Consider the following 12,758-nt stretch of genomic DNA (forward strand, 5'->3'; position numbering starts at 1 on the left):
CCTTTTGCTTGTGTGTTATAGTGACATAGTGCATCTCATGCCAGCTAATTTTACTCGCTTTTTATTATTTTTGATTTATTTTTATTTGAAACAATTATTTTCTTTCATTTATATTATATTTATGTATAATTTAATTATAATTAATAGTTAGTGATAATTTATTTACTAATTAACCGGCAAGCAGAATCCCCGCGACATACGACTTACCGCTGACTTTACTGTGATGCGTTTGACCGTTACTAGAAGCTTCGATTATAGTTTCCTAAAAGCCGCGCGTTGATTGGCTCAGCGAATTTCAAATTTCGCCAATCAGATTTAAAGTTACTAAAATTTTTAACCGAATCAATTCAAATTTTTATTTAAACTGTCACGCACTCTAGTGACTTATAGGGAAGTTAATTGTTTAAATATTATTGCTGACCAACTGACTCCAGATTGGAGAAGCTTCTATTGTTGCTGGCAGCTCGGTACTCAGCTCGGTGAAATTAATTAAATAATAATTAAAATTTACTTAAAATAAAGAGATGAGAAGAAATATGCAAATATTGATAAAGAATAAAACAAAAATATAAAGCTGAAAGGTAAACAGAAATGCGAATGTCAAATCAAACAATACAATGGGCGGTATGTATGCGGGATAAAAGTAAAATAATGCTAATTAATTAAATAAATGTAATTTTTTGATAGGATAATACGAATATTATGAAAGAATAATTTTTTTTCAATATTAATATTGAAAAAAAAAATAATTCATCTCTAATTCTCTAAGATGAATTTTTTTATTGCAGTAAAAAAATAACATGTCCGTTATTTCATATTTTTCATATTATATGTCAATAAAAATGAGAGAATAAATAAGTAAATAAAGGTTGTAGACACTATAGACAGTGAAACTAAAATATATTTGTATCATTCCAGCCAAGGTCGACAGTGTTGGTGAAAAAACTAGAGTAAATTTTCTCAGAATTCCAACAGCGGAGTCGTGCCTCATGCTATTGTCCACTACACCGTTAAAATATGACTGTCGAGCTTATTTTCATATTTAAATACCCGAAGGAATGTGAGGTATTTATTTATTTTTTTTTTTGTTGAAGGGAAAATTTTTTTACGGAATTAACATTGTTGACGACGGCCATTTTTTTAAATTCAGTGATCGACTTTTTTGCAACAAATATAGTGTGTGTGAAATTTTTTATAAATAGTTTTAAGTTTGTGTCCTGAGAGTGTTATAAAGTGATGTGTAGAGTAAAAAACATCAATAGTATCATTGAGTGAGAAAGTGATAGTGTTTTTTAGAAATGATGAAAACAGCAGATGTCAGACGATTGTTTTATTTAATTTTTTATTTTTATTGGAGTTGATTTATATCGCTGAAAATCAATTCAGCAGATATTTAATAGTTTTAAAAATTTTTTTAACAAATAAATTATGGCAAAAAAAATTAGGAAAAAAAATTGACCCGTAGAAATTTTAATAAATTAAAAATGCAATTTTTTTTAATGATTTTTCATTAAAAATTTTTTTGGTAAAAAATTAAAAAATGGTCAAGACTGCTAACTTAAATGTGATTTTATATTGTTAAAAATAATTTAACAAAATTCGTTGAATGTTTTTTGTTTAATTTTGTTGCCGTTTTATTTATTAATTTATTGAAAAATGAAACTGTCGAGTGTCTACTGCTTTTATTATTATCTGTCGTGAGAGATTTTTCGGAGAAATTGACAGCTCTGTCAGCATCAGCATCAGTGTCAGCGTCAACCTGTGTCAAGTACCAACAAAAAATGAGTAAATATTTGAAATTTATTAATTTTACTTTTAAATTCATTCAATTTAATTTTCTAGTAATTTTTTTTTTCCATTATTAAGGTCATTTTTCTTAGGATTATTTTTGGAGAAATCAAAGATTTTACTGTCAGTGTCATCAAGTATAAGCGAGAGAGATCAACGACGGTAAGTTTGCTATTAAAAGTATCTTTTATTAATTATTTAATTTTTTAATTTCTAAAGTGGAATAAGTAAAATTAAAAAAGAAAAAAAATAGCAAAACTTAAGATAAATGTCCTTTTACTAAGTTGAAATATTAAAATATAATTATTGGTGAATTCATGATTACTTATGGAATAACTTAATTTTATTTGGAATTTAATGGAAAAAGTTATACAATTTTTATGAGTATCCCATTTTTTAGTCAGTTTGTCCTACCTTGGTATCTATTGAAAAAATTCATAATTTAATTATTAAAATTCGTGTACATGCTTTTAACTAAATAGTTTCAGTATGAGACATAGTTTTAGTACGAAAGTTATTCAGTGACGATAAAAAGCCGTAGAGAAAAAAATATAAAAAATTCATAACGACTAAACTCTTACTCGGGAATATTATTTTTAAACTGAGTAGAACAAAAAAGGTCACACAGATTGCATCGCGTTAACGTTTTTTAAGGGAAGACTACTACGTTAATTAGGCGCATACTCGGTTAAGATTATTTTTTATCTCGAGTATAAAAGTTCAAAAGAATATTATATTATGTTTTACTGTAAATACTCAAAGGCGTTGAATATAATTCTACAGATGATCATTTTTAAATCTTTTATACTTGACATTTAATTACTTTCAAGTCATAAACATTTTCAAAGTAAGTTATTTTTTCTTTGACTTTATCCATAAAAATTTATTTTATTTTTTTCAGAGTAAATAAAAAATATCATTTTCATATAAATTTATATAAAATAATCATTTAAAAATTCAAAAAATTAATTATTAAGTCAGCAAAGTTTTTATTCGACAAATATTGGTATTTTATTGAATAATTAATCAAGAAGTATTACTTTTGAAAAAAATGAACATAAATCACTTGAAACAGCCCTTTGAAGTTTACGAATCTCTTTTTTTGCTGACAAAAATTATTTTCGCTCTCAAGTGTGCCAGATTTAAGCTCTAATTTTTTGTCTTCACAAGAATCATTTAAGATTAATGGAATAAAATTTTAAAATTTGATTTATTGATTAAAATTAAGAATTTATTAATTTTTTTCTCTTTAATTTCTATCATTTTAATTAATACTGTTAATATAAATTAGTATTTAATAACAAATAATTATTCCATTAATTTTTTTTTGATAACCCAAAAGTATGTTACATTAGAATTGAAAATAATTCTTAATTACAGTTCTAACGAAGAAAGAAACGTCTCTAATTTCCATGAGCGCAACATCTGGTACAACTATTCATTCTTTCATTATATTTGGCAATAATGAATGATTATTTTGTGATTTTGATACTATTTAGCCCTTACGAAAACACAAAGAAAATAATTTTCCATCTGTTTAAGCGATCATGTATGCATTACACGTAAAACGAGTATAAAAATACATAATGGCCGTCAATGAAATCATTGAACGGCAATATAATATATAATATAATATGTGCAAGTATTATGAAGTATGTAATATAAAAGAGAATACGGATAAAGACCTTGAAAGGTTGACAATTGGGCGCTGATTTGAATGGACCGTTGATTGCGATCTAGCCGATTTACCGAGTCACTTTGTTAGGGGATTAGGTCTTTGAACTTTGTCAAGTATCTACACTTATAAACATCTTTAAGTATATAAGTGTACCTACAAATTGAACACTTGTACCTTGTATCCACCAAAAAACCCGAGAATCGACTTTTTAAATGAGAACTAAGTACGTTGATTTATTTTCTTGTAAAAAAAATTGCTTTTAATTTATAAGTTATTATAAATGAGTTGACGAATTTTCTACAACTTTAATCTCTTCCATTAAGGCGCGGTGAATCATTGATAAAACTGAAAAAACTTTTAATGATAAAATCGTGTTAAAAAATAACAATCTGATAAACAGTGGCTCAAAGTCTTGATAAATTCAGTGAGGTTCTATCATGTTCTAAATACGCAATTGCATTTTCGTCATTTCAGTAATCCCATAAAAGGCACGGTTCCTCTTTACTCAGAGCTTACCTTTTTCCTAAGAGTTACGGTAATTAAAAATTCTTTTCAACTCCGATTATCCGCACGAAAGATTATTTTTTTCTTCATTTTCTCCCCAACTCAACTCAACTCGACTCCGTTCTATTTTTATTTTATTTTTTATTCAATTTTTTTACTCTATACTTTAATACTTTCATCTCCTTTTACTTTTAAACTTTCCAATTAAGAAAAAGGGCAAATCTCGGTAAAACCTTTACTTTGCTGCTAAAATAAGTGACGTCAGGTAATTAACAAGACTGCTGTTAATTAATAGTATACAGATAGGTAATTTTGTTATTATTATTGTCATTTTTTTTTTTTTTTTTAATGTATAAACTTTAAAACAGTCGTTCTTTCGTTATAATAATTACCTCCGTTTTCTTGCTTTTAATTTTCAATTGAAATTAATTTTTCTATTAAATCATAACATTAAAATTATTGCAAAAATAAACTTAAACTTTTTTGCATATAAATTCAACATATGTACATATAGTGACATGATCATATAAGCCCCCGACTTTCCTTCACTGTCGGTTCGTGTCACCTTAGTAATTTAATACCTTATGGGCGAAAAAAAGAGCTGGATATCACCCGCTCGGCAGTTATATGTCCTATATATGTGTATGAAAGGGGATAGGATTGAAACCGTTACAAGTTAAAGTAACATCTCGAAGAAAACGTAACGATCGATAAATTCTGTTGAATACGCATCGCCGGGACAACATAATAACGTGATGTATATCGCACTCCGGAAATACGTGACTACCGCCATGTATTGACGCATATTTATCTGACAATTCAGCGCTATTAATTTCATTGATTCACATACTCAATCCTTTTAGTACAGTTAAGACTTAAGACATGTATTTAGTTTTGTTCAAATAATAAATTTATCTCAATCACGGGGAAAATTTTTATTCAAGCATTTAACGGCATTTTATTTTTTATTACAACTTTTAATTTATTTAAAATCAATAGAAATTATCTTATACTTTTTTCGCCGATTACTATTATATTAATTTTTTTATTAAACTATAAAAGTATTAAAATTTTTATTATACCTTGAAATAAAATAATTATCAAATTAAAAATTAAATAATTAAATAAATAATAGATAATTAAAAAATAATTATCAATAGTACGTAAATTTTTTGTGTCTACACAGAAAAAAAAATCAACTTGAATCGATTAAATAATTTTGAAGAACTTTATCCTCTTGATTTGAGCAGACAAATTCTTAGACTAAGAAATTTGTCTTGGTTTAAGTAAATTTTATTTGATTCAAGAATTTTTCGTCTTGATCCAAAACAATGAAATCTTTAATATTATTTTCTTGGTTCAAGAATTTTTCTCTTTATTCAAGTTAATTTTTTTCCTGTGTAGTAATTTTGATTCCAAAATTTACATAAAAAAATTAGGAAAACGGTTGACCCTAAAGGTCATCCCTGCAACTTACCGCTTATTCCGTTAATACCTGGGCGCTTAAAATTGCACCTACGAAGTTTTTGAGCTCTTCGAGCTCAAAAATACAATCTATGTATTGTTTTGAGCTCTCCAAGCTCAAAAAGATACCTTTTCTATGCTTTTGAGCTCTTTGAGCTCAAAAGTCTGATAAACGTTTCATAGAACACTATTTTTTGAATTTTCAAACCGCAATAACTTTTGAATGAATGAACCGATTTTTACGCGGTTGGCGGCATTCTACGCAGTTTTTTAAGCCTTACAAACAATTTCTAAGTTTTAATTGGTCAAACTAGAAATTTCGGAGTAATTCCGAAAAAACACTTTTTTGGTTTTTCTTTCCTGCACGATATCTTTCGAACGAATCAACCGATTTTGACCGGATTAGCGGCAATCGACGTAGTTTTTTTATGTTAAGAGCTGATTAGTTTTAGGAGTTGATTGATAAAGCCGTTTAAAAGTTATGCCAAAAAAACCACTTTTGAAAAAAAAATTTTTTACAGTTTTTTTTAGATTTTTCGAAATCAATCGGTCCGAATCAGTCCAAATTATATTCAAAATCTAAGTTCCCAAGCGTCACAAAAAAAATGTTGACTTTTTGGTAGATTTTAATCAACAAGAAGTTAAAAAATTAATAATCATCAACTTAAATTCAACAAAACATTAACAAAAAAAAATTTGTGCCGCTTGGGTTTAGCCAAGTCCTTTCGAATGGCAGCAACCGCGATGAAATCGGTTTAACCGTTCAAAAGTTATAAGAGGTTTACATACTTACACACACATACACACACATACATACATACAGACATAGTGACACCCTCGCGGGAATAGTCAGGGAAGCTTCCTAGGACCTCAAAACGTCGAGATCTGATGAAAACTCGATTTTCGAAAAACGGGGTAAAACCAATAACTTCCCGATTTTTGAAAATTTTCAATTTTCTTAGCGGAAAGTTAAAAAAATTTTAGCAGAATTTATTCAAATAATTTTTCAGAGTCTCATATTAGTCGTTTATTTATACATAACACGGTTTCCTTATTAAATAAAAAACTAAAGCGATACAAGTATACAGAAGAAAAATGGTAAGATATGAGTACATCCTTTGACAAAAAAAAATAATGTTTAAAACATATATAAGCTTTAAGTACTTAAAATATTTCGTTGGTGGTATAACGCAGTGGAGTACAAATTACCGAAATAGTTCTGTCTTCTTGAATCGGTTCTCCGTTATGAATAATAAACTACGCCGACAAAGTTCCTATGGATAGACAGAGCTAATGAGAAAACAAAAAGGTTTAGGATGTGGAAGAGTTATATACATCAGTGTACCCTCTTTAACTCTGTTGTCTCATTTATAAACCTATGATACCAGAGTGTTTTACTTTTTATTATATGTTGTATAGGGTATTGAGTAAAAGAGTTCTTATTTTTGTTAGTTGGAATTAGAAAAATGGATCGAGAATAAACTAACTAAACCTGAAGAAGTTAAGTGAGTGAAGAATTAACTGAAATAAATAAAGGAACAAGTAAATGACACTCGTGAAACTTTTATGTCTAAAATAAGAAGATAAAGTCTTTAACTGGTGTTTATAGTTTCACACAACGTTATCCCAAAAATTTAACTTGTAGGTGGGTGGTCTTTATTATTATATGTGTCTATTCACTAATTGTCGAGTTTAGTGTCGTAATCTAACCGATGGAATTTCATTTCAAACTATTCTAACTCACTAACTTTTTGTTTGATTTTTATTGTGTTCCTGGCTTGAGGGGCAGGTGGGTATGCATTGTTAAACTTTTTTCAATTTATATTATGTCTATTGCAAAATATATTTAGTAGAAGAACGTGCCACTTTTCGGTTCTTTTTAATAACATTTTTTCTTTTGCATTATTCAAACTGTTCAGTTTATGATTATAATTTTTTTATACACAATAGCTTAAATATTTTCATTGTAGAATTTTATCCCACTATATTAATAATATTTTTCTAAAGGAACGATTAATTGCACAATTATAAATATTTTCGATGAGACAACCATAATAATAATAAGATTTTATTACAGCAAAATTGAGAGGAAATTTTAAAGCATTATAAAGAAACTAAAATTCAATGCATACGTGGTACTTTTTATAATAAACAGAAAGAATAAGAAAGATAATAAACAATGCCGTGACATGTTTCCTAATAGATTAGTATAAGACATAAGAAAGTATCCGAGTATAAGCATGTTTTGCGACTGGGACTGGCAAGCAAGCTACTTGTCCAAGATCTAACGTACAGTGTCTTGTTCAGTAACCCTGGTTACGCGTATTTATGTACCATTGCTAGTACACATATGCCCGCGAAATTAAGCGAACTATCCGTGGGTAGTCCAGATCGAGATCGACGCGACGATCTCAGTTACTAAGAAAGGGTTTCGAATTTAAGACGACAGTTGAATATGCTACGTGATACGGATTTAAAATGATAACTTGATATATTTATTATTTTTTATCTGTAGTTGAGGTCCTTTTTTTGTTTATTCTGTCTGAATTACTGTTTTGAGAGAAACTTCATTTTTTTAAAATAACAAATTCATTTTAGGGGGCAAAAATTTTATAAAAAAAATTTTTTTTTTAAAAGCATAAATTATCGAAAATATTTATATGGGTAATTCTCTGTAAGGACGTCTTAAATCTGTACAAAATTTTCCAACCAAATTATTTTTGATTTTATTAGAAAAGAAATTAACAAGGGCTACAAAACTATCAGCTTAATGATAATAAATAAACAGCCAAATTAATTTTTGTTTTTTCGATATTTGTGTGTCTTTTGCCATATAACATGACAGGAGACTGTTTGCCAGGGGACTGTTTTTTTTTTTATCAAATTGAGAAAAATCAAGCAAACTATTCCAATGCATTGAACTGTTCAAGTTCTCAATGAATGTTTACATTAATTAGAATAATATTAAGACTTATGGATCCAATTTTATAAATAAATTATAAATAAAAATAGTTGCCAGAGGACTGAGTTTTGAAGTGGCCCAGACACATATTTCCAGCACAAACGGTGCTTTGACACTAAATAAAATGGTGATAAAGCGCTAACAACCCCATGGTTATTAACTTAAGGCTAGTTAGATCTTTATAAACCTTACAAAAGGTAAAATAACACGCTGGATTTTTTTTTTGGCTTTGAACTTCTGGCAGGGGACTGTTCTTAAAATGCTTAGGACAAACTTTGGTTTAATGAATTTAATGAAACAAATTAATTTTTGGTACTTTTTATTGAAGAAGATTGTTAGTTAACTAACAATTAAGTTTATAAACATTATGGACCAAATTATATGTTATGGACGAATAACTTAAAATTTAATCTTAAAGTTTTAATTTTGGGAATGGGACAGCTCAGGGGACTGTTATTTCGGTGGCTTACGAATTTATAGCAAAAAAACCAAAATTTATTTCATTTTAGTTTTCAATGCTCCAAATAGAAATGTTTTTTTACTTTCGTAACAAATTTTTTTTAATAACAAAATAACAATTTTTCCAATAAAAAAATGCCTGGGACAGCGACAAACATCCTTACAGAGAATCACCCATATATTAAAATTATTTAAAATTAGACCTCTAACTTAAATGTAAAAATTTCATAAAATTTTGATATTAATGACTTGAAATTAAAAAACGGGAAATATATTTACGAGGATAAATGGTGAAATGAAATCAAGACAAATGTTGCCATTAAAAATAATAATTATTTAGAGTCTGCAGAAATACGAGTGATTTTGGTGGTTAGATTTTTTGCTCAAACTTGAGCGATAAACATTTGCGGAAAATGCCCCGAAATACGATAAGATAAACGAGCTCGCTCGGTAAACTCATGGGTTGTCGAGGAATATGCACGAGAGTAATTTGGACTGTTGGCAGGCGTCATTACCGGCTTTTACTTTTCAGGAAAACCGCTTGAGTTTAAAGCATACTTGGGGAAGAATAGAGACCCGTTGGTGGTGGGTATAATATAAAGCAAGAAGAGGTTCGAGTGCTAAGTGCGCACAGTTGATGTCAATCCCGCAAAAAATGGGGACAAAAAGGATGGACCTGTGCTGCGCGACAGGGAGAAAGATGGCAACCCCTCACGGTGATTCAATTCGATACAATCAGAGAGTAGATTTCCACGCTTTCCAAATATATTGCCTCCCATACTAACACGACAGGACTAGATACAGATATATTCTGGATACTCAAGACTCAAGTGGGCAAGAGAGAGATATGAGATGAAAAAGAAGCAATAGCAATCCGCCCTCTGACTGAGACCGAGATCCCGTGATCGCAATGCCCAGAAACTTGCCCAATCGCTTCTATTTCTGTCTATTCTTTATCTACTTTCGCCTAATATTACTCAACACCGCTCGAGATATTTTATTATTTATCATTACTCATTACACATGACAAAGGCGTTACAAATTACATATTTTTTCTCCATACCAACTTTTATCCACTTCTATTTTATTCTCTGAAAATATAACGCTCATCAAATCATCAATTCCGTCAGCTCATATATATTGGATAGTTGTTTTTGTCTCGGTAAATTCGAATCAATTTATTATTTTTTTTTTTCCGGTCATTGATGTTGCGAAAAAATTCGGCTATTTATTTATCATTCAAGTGATTCTGTCACTTAAATTAATACCGAAAATGAATAAAGTTTTAAATTAAAGTTCCTCGATTGATTCCCTAGTTTTTAGAACACGAGTATAAGTACATTCGATTCTTAAAATTAATGAAGAAGTACCAGTAGAAACCTCGATAGTATTTCGGGAGCGAAATGTAAGAAAAAATCGAGATATTAAATTATATAAAATGAAGTTACAAACTTAAAATGTGTTTACCCACATTTCGCTAAAATTGAAACGCAACAGCTATTCTTTCAACGACTTAGCAACCCCTCAAGTAAATCTGATTTCCTCGCCTTTTCCGTTTTCCGAACACTCCAAAAGCCTACCCTCAATCTAATAACACTATTTTCAACGAATCTTCCTTTTAATTTATTTTCTTTCACAATTCACTGATATTTAAAACTTTTTTTACCAACCAACTATTTTTTAATATATATTTAAAAAATGTTTTTTGGAACCGAAAATTTAATTTACGGTCAACTAAATATACTGAATTCAAATATTTATACAATAATAATAAAAATAGACGGACAGAATTTTATATAAATAAATTTCGTCTTCATGTACATCCAATTGAGAACGTCCGATAGCCAGCACTTAAAAAAATTGAAGAAAAAACCTTCCCTTCAAAACCAGAGGGAAAGAAGTAAGGGTTTGATTGAATCTTTACATGTCATTTAACTAAATTTTTTATATTTCACAGAAAAAAAAAGGTTGACGTTGAAGTTTATATCTACTTTGAATTTCCAAATGTCTGCAAAAAAATAAAATTACTCGGGAATAAATTTTCGATAATTTTTTGTTGGTCTAGTCTAGAGACATTTGTTACTTATTATTGCTCCGAATAAACATCACATACATCGAGTGACCCCCGAAAATAGCCAGAAATTTTTAAGCGATTCAATTTACGACTCAATCAGCTGAGTGGATCGCTGTAAATTCAGTATTGCCTTATATTATACTTATATTTATCTGTTTTACTATAAAATAAGTGACCAAACAGAAAGTGTTTTATCTTATAAAAAGTTGTTAAACTTACTGAGTAGATATATATATATATATATATATATATATATATATATATATATATATATATATATATATATATATATATATGTATATATATATATATATGTATATATATTGATAATACAGTAGATGTATATGTGAATCTATAATACTTAGGATAGAATCGAAGCTATTTAACTGATAAATATAAGAAGGTGTTGAGTGTGAAAGCATCTAAAAGAATATCATCCGCAGACGTGGCAGAGTATCTTCTAGAGTGAAACCCAACCAAGTGAACCCTCTTCCATGGCGCCAGCTGGCATTTTTATACTTTTATTTTCGTTATCATCGTCACACCCGAACGGATGGAATGGGACGGGATGGAATGGACTATTCGTGAAGGAAAACGTGGTGAGACCATTGCAACTGCAAATAACAGACCACACGTTACGGTTACGGTTTACGGTGACGAAGTGGGTGAGAAAGCTAGACTCGACTAAACTACTCCAGTATATAGATACTCTTATATTATATAGAGAGTAGACCACACTCCAGTAGACTAGACAGATATCGAGCAAACGAGCAGAGCAAGTAAAGATACACTCCCTGCTCTCTGAGTCCCTGAAGAAATTGTACAGCGACGTTGACACATCTCCACGAATTAAATGTGTCATCGTATGTTACGTACCAATCAACTTCCGCAAGTACTATCATTATCACTTTAAATTGAATTTTATTTCTGAGACTTAAATACCTTTCCGTCTTGATTTCGTCACTCTGCGAAGAAATTTTCTGATATGACCATATTAAGATGACATATCAGATAATTTTTTAAAATTATATTAGATTTATTTTGTAATTCATAAATTAAAATTCACTGTAAAAATTTTAGCCCTCAATTGATATTTATATAGAGATCGCGGATCGATATTTTCCGTTTTCTAGTGAAATTTTAAAAGATTGACTGAAATTTGATTTTATATTAAGGGGGAACACCACTGTGACGATCGAAAAAAAGAGGTGATTTTCGGGAACTTTTTTGACAAAGAAAATGAAGGAATTTGGAGATCGGATATATTTATTTTATTAAGAATAGATTAAAGATTATTACCCAAAATTTTTATTAAAAAATATTTTATTATTACAAAGTTATTAACAATCTCGTAGAGCACTAGAAAAAATTTCCCCCTCCATGGTCGGTTCGATAACTAAAAAACGGATCATCTGAAAATAAAAACCCAAATTGCTTTTTAATCAGTAAGGATGTAGTTATCGTCGCACGTACGGAATTTAAAAAAATTTTTATTTTAAAGATTTTGTTAGCCTGGTTAAAACAAAAAGAAAACAGTAAGAATAGTACAAAAATTTTCAATCAGTCGCCATTTTTTTTTAAATTAAAATTTTCAAATCAGGATTTGACCAATTAATTAACCGCTACTTAATATTAAAAAATACATTAGAAATAAGGTTGGCAATAGCCTAATCGGCTCGGTACCTGCATTTCGAAAGAGTGGGACCAGGGTTCGATTCCGGCGCGCACCAATATTTTTCAATGATTATAAACTAAGAATATGTGCGTTTCATTGCCAGCCTCTGTACCGGTCGGGTTTTCTGTGGTTTTCCCATATAGTTATGGAGGTA

The 12,758-nt window shown here is 29.3% G+C and overlaps 1 long non-coding RNA gene across 1 annotated transcript in view; it reads left to right on the forward strand.

Moving 5' to 3' along the window:
• The first annotated feature begins 1,637 nt into the window (after positions 1–1,637).
• The window catches only part of LOC123259403, an 82,390-nt gene continuing 71,269 nt past the window's right edge, over positions 1,638–12,758 (forward strand). Inside the window, exons 1-2 of the long non-coding RNA XR_006508229.1 lie at positions 1,638–1,785; positions 1,867–1,950. This is a non-coding gene — a long non-coding RNA (uncharacterized LOC123259403). The remainder of the gene's footprint in view (positions 1,786–1,866; positions 1,951–12,758) is intronic.

Source organism: Cotesia glomerata, linkage group LG2 (genome assembly GCF_020080835.1).
Source record: "Cotesia glomerata isolate CgM1 linkage group LG2, MPM_Cglom_v2.3, whole genome shotgun sequence".
NCBI classification, from domain to species: Eukaryota; Metazoa; Arthropoda; class Insecta; order Hymenoptera; family Braconidae; genus Cotesia; species Cotesia glomerata.